Here is an 8,003-nt window from a genome sequence, read left to right on the forward strand (position 1 = left end):
CGATCAGTCCCACGATCTAGTGCCGAACGGACGGCACCTCCGCGTTCAGCACACGTACAACTCGACGATGATCTCGGCCTTCTTAATCCAGCAAGAGAGACGGAGAGGTAGAAGAGTTCTCCGGCAGCGTGACGGCGCTCCGGAGGTTGGTGATGATCTCGTCTCAGCAGGGCTCCGCCCGAGCTCCGCAGAAACGCGATCTAGAGGAAAAACCGTGGAGGTATGTGGTCGGGCTGCCATGGAAAAGTCGTCTCAAATCAGCCCTAAAACCTCCGTATATATAGGTGGGAGAGGGGGGACCTTGCCGTGGAAAAGTCGTCTCAAATCAGCCCTAAAACACTCGGTAACCAACCATATAACTCAAATACGCATAAAACAACGTCGAACCTTAAGTGTGCAGACCCTGCAGGTTCGAGAACTATGTAGACATGACCCGAGAGACTCCTCGGTCAATATCCAATACCGGGACCTGGATGCCCATATTGGATCCTACATATTCTACGAAGATCTTATCGTTTGAACCTCAGTGCCAAGGATTCATATAATCCCGTATGTCATTCCCTTTGTCCTTCGGTATGTTACTTGCCCGAGATTCGATCGTCAGTATCCGCATACCTATTTCAATCTCGTTTACCGGCAAGTCTCTTTACTCGTTCCGTAATACAAGATCCCGCAACTTACACTAAGTTACATTGCTTGCAAGGCTTGTGTGTGATGTTGTATTACCGAGTGGGCCCCGAGATACCTCTCCGTCACACGGAGTGACAAATCCCAGTCTTGATCCATACTAACTCAACGAACACCTTCGGAGATACCTGTAGAGCATCTTTATAGTCACCCAGTTACGTTGCGACGTTTGATACACAGAAAGTATTCCTCCGGTGTTAGTAAGTTATATGATCTCATGGTCATAGGAACAAATACTTGACACGCAGAAAACAGTAGCAACAAAATGACACGATCAACATGCTACGTCTATTAGTTTGGGTCTAGTCCATCACGTGATTCTCCTAATGACGTGATCCAGTTATCAAGCAACAACACCTTGTTCATAATCAGAAGACACTGACTATCTTTGATCAACTGGCTAGCCAACTAGAGGCTTGCTAGGGACAGTGTTTTGTCTATGTATCCACACATGTAAATGAGTCTTCATTCAATACAATTATAGCATGGATAATAAACGATTATCTTGATACAGGAATTATAATAATAACTATATTTATTATTGCCTCTAGGGCATAATTCCAACACTCTCCCACTTGCACTAGAGTCAATAATCTAGCCCTCACATCATCATGCGAATTACATTGTAATAAATCTAACACCCATACAGTTCTGGTGTTGATCATGCTTTGGCCGTGGAAGAGGTTTAGTCAGCGGGTCTGCTACATTCAGATCCGTGTGCACTTTGCATATATTTACGTCCTCTCCTTCGACGTAGTCGCGAATGAGGTTGAAGCGTCGTTTGATGTGTCTGGACTTCTTGTGAAACCGTGGTTTCTTTTCTAAGGCAATGGCACCCGTGTTGTCACAGAACAAGGTTATTGGATTCAGTGCGCTTGGCACCAATCCAAGATCCGTCATGAACTGCTTCATCCAGACACCCTCCTTAGCCGCCTCCGAGGAAGCCATGTTCTCCGCTTCACATGTAGAATCTGCTACGACGCTTTGCTTGGAACTGCACCAGCTTACCGCACACCCATTAAGAATAAATACGTATCCGGTTTGCGACTTAGAATCGTCCAGATCTGTGTCAAAGCTTGCATCGACGTAACCCTTTACGGCGAGCTCTTCGTCACCTCCATACACGAGAAACATCTCCTTAGTCCTTTTCAGGTACTTCAGGATATTCTTGACCGCTGTCCAGTGATCCACTCCTGGATTACTCTGGAACCTACCTGCCATACTTATGGCCAGGCTAACGTCCGGTCTAGTGCACATCATTGCATACATGATAGAACCTATGGCTGAAGCATAGGGGACGGAGCGCATATGCTCTCTATCTTCATCAGTTGCTGGGCACTGAGTCTTACTCAATCTCGTACCTTGTAAAACTGGCAAGAACCCCTTCTTGGACTGTTCATTTTGAACCTCTTCAAAACTTTATCAAGGTATGTGTTTTGTGAAAGTCCTATCACGCGTTTTGATCTATCCCTATAGATCTTAATGCCTAGAATGTAAGCAGCTTCTCCTAGGTCCTTCATAGAGAAACTTTTATTCAAGTAATCCTTTATGCTCTCCAAAAACTCTACGTTGTTTCCAATCAGCAATATGTCATCCACATATAATATTAGAAACGCCACAGAGCTCCCACTCACTTTCTTGTAAATACAAGATTCTCCAACCACTTGTATAAACCCAAATGCTTTGATCACCTCATCAAAGCGTTTGTTCCAACTCCGAGATGCTTGCACCAGTCCATAAATGGATCGCTGGAGCTTGCACACCTTGTTAGCATTCTTAGGATCGACAAAACCTTCGGGTTGCATGATATACAATTCTTCCTTAAGGAAACCGTTAAGGAACGCTGTTTTGACATCCATCTGCCAGATTTCATAATCGAGAAATGCAGCTATTGCTAACATGATTCTGACGGACTTAAGCATCGCTACGGGTGAGAATCTCTCATCGTAGTCAACTCCTTGAACTTGTGAAAAACCCTTTACCACAAGTCGAGCTTTATAAACGGTCACATTGCCGTCAGCGTCCGTCTTCCTCTTAAAGATCCATTTGTTCTGAATAGCCTTGCGGCCCTCAGGCAGTACCTCCAAAGCCACACTTTGTTCTCATACATGGATCCTATCTCAGACTTCATGGCTTCTAGCCATTTGTTGGAATCTGGGCCCACCATTGCTTCTTCATAATTTGCAGGTTCATTGTTGTCCAACAACATGATTGATAAGACGGGATTACCGTACCACTCTGGAGCAGCACGTGGTCTCGTCGACCTGCGTGGTTTGACAGAAACTTGAACCGGAGTTTCATGATCATCATCATTAACTTCCTCCTCAACCGGCGTCGCAACGACAGAGGTTTCCCCTTGCCCTGCGCCACCATCCAGAGGGATGAGAGGTTCGACAACCTCGTCAAGTTCTATCTTCCTCCCACTCAATTCTCTCGAGAGAAACTCCTTCTCAAGAAAAGCTCCATTTTTAGCAACAAACACTTTGCCCTTGGATTTGAGATAGAAGGTGTACCCAACTGTCTCTTTTGGGTAACCTATGAAGATGCACTTTTCCGCTTTGGGTTCCAGCTTTTCAGGCTGAAGCTTTTTGACATAAGCATCACATCCCCAAACTTTAAGAAACGACAACTTTGGCCTTTTGCCATACCACAGTTCGTATGGTGTCGTCTCAACGGATTTTGATGGTGCCCTATTTAAAGTGAATGCAACTGTTTCTAATGCATAACCCCAAAACGATAATGGCAAATCGGTAAGAGACATCATAGATCGCACCATCTCTAATAAAGTACGATTACGACGTTCGGACACACCATTACGCTGTGGTGTTCCAGGCGGTGTCAACTGTGAAACAATTCCACATTGTCTTAAGTGAGCACCAAACTCGAAACTCAGATATTCACCCCCACGATCAGACCGTAGGAACTTGATCTTCTTGTTACGATGATTTTCAACTTCACTCTGAAATTGCTTGAACTTTTCAAATGTTTCAGACTTGTGCTTCATTAAGTAGACATAACCATATCTACTCAAATCGTCGGTGAAGGTGAGAAAATAACGATATCCGCCGCGTGCCTCTACGCTCATCGGACCACACACATCGGTATGTATGATTTCCAACAAGTCACTTGCATGCTCCATTGTTCCGGAGAACGGAGTTTTAGTCATCTTGCCCATGAGGCATGGTTCGCACGTGTCAAGTGAATCAAAGTCAAGTGACTCCAAAAGTCCATCGGCATGGAGTTTCTTCATGCGCTTTACACCAATATGACCTAAGCGGCAGTGCCACAAAAATATGGCGCTATCATTGTTAACTCTAACTCTTTTGGTCTCAATGTTATGTATGTGTGTATCGCTATCAAGATTCAATATGAACAATCCTCTCACATTGGGTGCATGACCATAAAAGATGTTACTCATAGAAATAGAACAACCATTATTCTCTGACTTAAAAGAGTAACGGTCTCACAATAAACAAGATCCAGATATAATGTTCATGCTCAACGCAGGCACTAAATAACAATGATTCAAGTTCATAACTAATCCTGATGGTAACTGAAGTGAAACTGTGCCGACGGCGATTGCATCAACCTTGGAACCATTTCCTACGCGCATCGTCACTTCATCTTTCGCCAGCCTTCGTCTATTCCGCAGTTCCTGTTTCGAGTTGCAAATATGAGCAACATAAACGGTATCGAATACCCAGGCATTACTACGAGAGCCGGTTAAGTACACATCAATAACATGTATATCAAATATACCTGATTTTTCTTTGGCCGCCTTCTTATCTGCCAGATACTTGGGGCAATTGCGCTTCCAATGACCCATACCCTTGCAATAGTAACACTCTGTTTCAGGCTTAGGTCCAGCTTTGGGTTTCTTCGTCGGATTGGCAACAGGCTTGCCGCTCTTCTTTGAATTACCCTTCTTGCCTTTGCCGTTTCTCTTGAAACTAGTGGTCTTATTCACCATCAACACTTGATGCTCTTTACGGAGTTCAGACTCTGCGACTTTCAGCATCGCAAACAACTCGCCGGGTGACTTGTTCATCCCTTGCATGTTGTAGTTCAACACAAAGCCTTTATAGCTTGGCGGCAGTGATTGAAGGATTCTGTCAGTGATAGCCTCTTGCGGGAGTTCAATCCCCAGCTCAGCTAGACGGTTTGAGTACCCAGACATTTTGAGCACATGTTCACTGACAGACGAGTTCTCCTCCATCTTGTAAGCATAGAATTTATCGAAGGTCTCATACCTCTCGATCCGGGCATTCTTCTGAAAGATAAACTTCAACTCTTGGAACATCTCAAATGCTCCATGACGCTCAAAGCGACGTTGAAGTCCCGGTTCTAAGCCATACAAGACTGCACATTGAACTACTGAGTAGTCCTCCTTACGTGCTAACCAAGCGTTCTTAACATCCTGATCAGCCGTAGCGGGTGGTTCATCTCCTAGTGCGGCATTAAGGACATAATCCTTCTTCCCAGCTTGTAAGATTAGCTTAAGATTACGAGCCCAGTCTACAAAGTTGCTTCCATCATCTTTCAACTTAGCTTTCTCTAGGAACGTATTAAAATTCAGGGTGACTCTCGCGTGAGCCATGATCTACAACACAAATATATTCAAAGTGGACTTAGACTATGTTCAAGATAATTAGAGTTTAACTTAATCAAATTATTCGCTAAACTCCCACTGAAAAAGTACATCTCTCTAGTCATTTGAGTGGTTCATGATCCACTTACATTAGCTCAAGTCCGATCATCACGTGAGTTGAGTATAGTTTCAGTGGTAAGCATCCCTATGCTAATCATATCATCTATATGATTCATGATCGACCTTTCGGTCTCATGTGTTCCGAGGCCATGTCTGGACATGCTAGGCTCGTCAAGCTTAACCCGAGTGTTCCACGTGCGCAACTGTTTTGCACCCGTTGTATGTGAACGTTGAGTCTATCACACCCGATCATCACGTGGTGTCTCGAAACGATGAACTGTAGCAACGGTGCACAGTCGGGGAGAACACAATTTCGTCTTGAAATTTTAGTGAGAGATCACCTCATAATTCTACCGTCGTTCTAAGCAAAATAAGGTGCATAAAAGGATTAACATCACATGCAATTCATAAGTGACATGATATGGCCATCATCACGTGCTTCTTGATCTCCATCACCAAAGCACCGGCACGATCTTCTTGTCACCGGCGCCACACCATGTGCTCCATCAACGTGTCGCCATCGGGGTTGTCGTGCTACTCATGCTATTACTACTAAAGCTACATCCTAGCAAAATAGTAAACGCATCTGCAAGCACAAACATTAGTATAAAGACAACCCTATGGCTCCTGCCGGTTGCCGTACCATCGACGTGCAAGTCGATATTATCTATTACAACATGATCATCTCATACATCCAATATATCACATCACATCGTTGGCCATATCACATCACAAGCATACCGTGCAAAAACAAGTTAGACGTCCTCTAATTTTGTTGTTGCATGTTTTACGTGGTGACCATGGGTATCTAGTAGGATCGCATCTTACTTACGCAAACACCACAACGGAGATATATGAGTTGCTATTTAACCTCATCCAAGGACCTCCTCGGTCAAATCCGATTCAACTAAAGTTGGAGAAACCGACACTTGCCAGTCATCTTTGAGCAACGGGGTTACTCGTAGCGATGAAACCAGTCTCTCGTAAGCGTACGAGTAATGTCGGTCCAAGCCGCTTCAATCCAACAATACCGCGGAATCAAGAAAAGACTAAGGAGGGCAGCAAAACGCACATCACCGCCCACAAAACTTTTGTGTTCTACTCGAGAAGACATCTACGCATGAACCTAGCTCATGATGCCACTCTTGGGGAACGTCGCATGGGAAACAAAAAATTTCCTACGCGCACGAAGACCTATCATGGTGATGTCCATCTACGAGAGGGGATGAGTGATCTACGTACCCTTGTAGACCGTACAGCAGAAGCGTTAGTGAACGCGGTTGATGTAGTGGAACGTCCTCACGTCCCTCGATCCGCCCCGCGAACTATCCCGCGATCAGTCCCACGATCTAGTGCTGAACGGACGGCACCTCCGCGTTCAGCACACGTACAACTCGACGATGATCTCGACCTTCTTGATCCAGCAAGAGAGACGGGGAGGTAGAAGAGTTCTCCGGCAGCGTGACGGCGCTCCGGAGGTTGGTGATGATCTCGTCTCAGCAGGGCTCCGCCCGAGCTCCGCAGAAACGCGATCTAGAGGAAAAACCGTGGAGGTATGTGGTCGGGCTGCCGTGGAAAAGTCGTCTCAAATCAGCCCTAAAACCTCCGTATATATAGGTGGGAGAGGGGGGGACCTTGCCTTGGGGCTCAAGGAGCCCCAAGGGGGTCGGCCGAGCCAAAGGGGGAAAGGACTCCCCCCCCCAAACCAAGACCTACTTGGTTTGGTGGGTGGAGTCCTTCTTTCCTTTCCCACCTCCTCTTTTTTTTCTTTTCTCTTTGATTTTTCTTCCAATGCGCATAGGGCCCTTTTGGGCTGTCCCACCAGACCACTAAGGGCTGATGCGCCACCCTCAAGGCCTATGGGCTTCCCCGGGGTGGGTTGCCCCCCCCCCCCGGTGAACTCCCGGAACCCATTCGTCATTCCCGGTACATTCCCGGTAACTCCGAAAACCTTCCGGTAATCAAATAAGGTCATCCTATATATCAATCTTCGTTTCCGGACCATTCCGGAAACCCTCGTGACGTCCGTGTTCTCATTCGGGACTCCGAACAACATTCGGTAACCAACCATATAATTCAAATACGCATAAAACAACGTCGAACCTTAAGTGTGCAGACCCTGCGGGTTCGAGAACTATGTAGACATGACCCGAGAGACTCCTCGGTCAATATCCAATAGCGGGACCTGGATGCCCATATTGGATCCTACATATTCTACGAAGATCTTATCGTTTGAACCTCAGTGCCAAGGATTCATATAATCCCGTATGTCATTCCCTTTGTCCTTCGGTATGTTACTTGCCCGAGATTCGATCGTCAGTATCCGCATACCTATTTCAATCTCGTTTATCGGCAAGTCTCTTTACTCGTTCCGTAATACAAGATCCCGCAACTTACACTAAGTTACATTGCTTGCAAGGCTTGTGTGTGATGTTGTATTACCGAGTGGGCCCCGAGATACCTCTCCGTCACACGGAGTGACAAATCCCAGTCTTGATCCATACTAACTCAACGAACACCTTCGGGGATACCTGTAGAACATCTTTATAGTCACCCAGTTACGTTGCGACGTTTGATACACACAAAGTATTCCTCCGGTGTTAGTAAG

The sequence above is a fragment of the Hordeum vulgare genome, chromosome 4H, assembly GCF_904849725.1.
Source record: "Hordeum vulgare subsp. vulgare chromosome 4H, MorexV3_pseudomolecules_assembly, whole genome shotgun sequence".
Lineage (NCBI taxonomy): Eukaryota > Viridiplantae > Streptophyta > Magnoliopsida > Poales > Poaceae > Hordeum > Hordeum vulgare.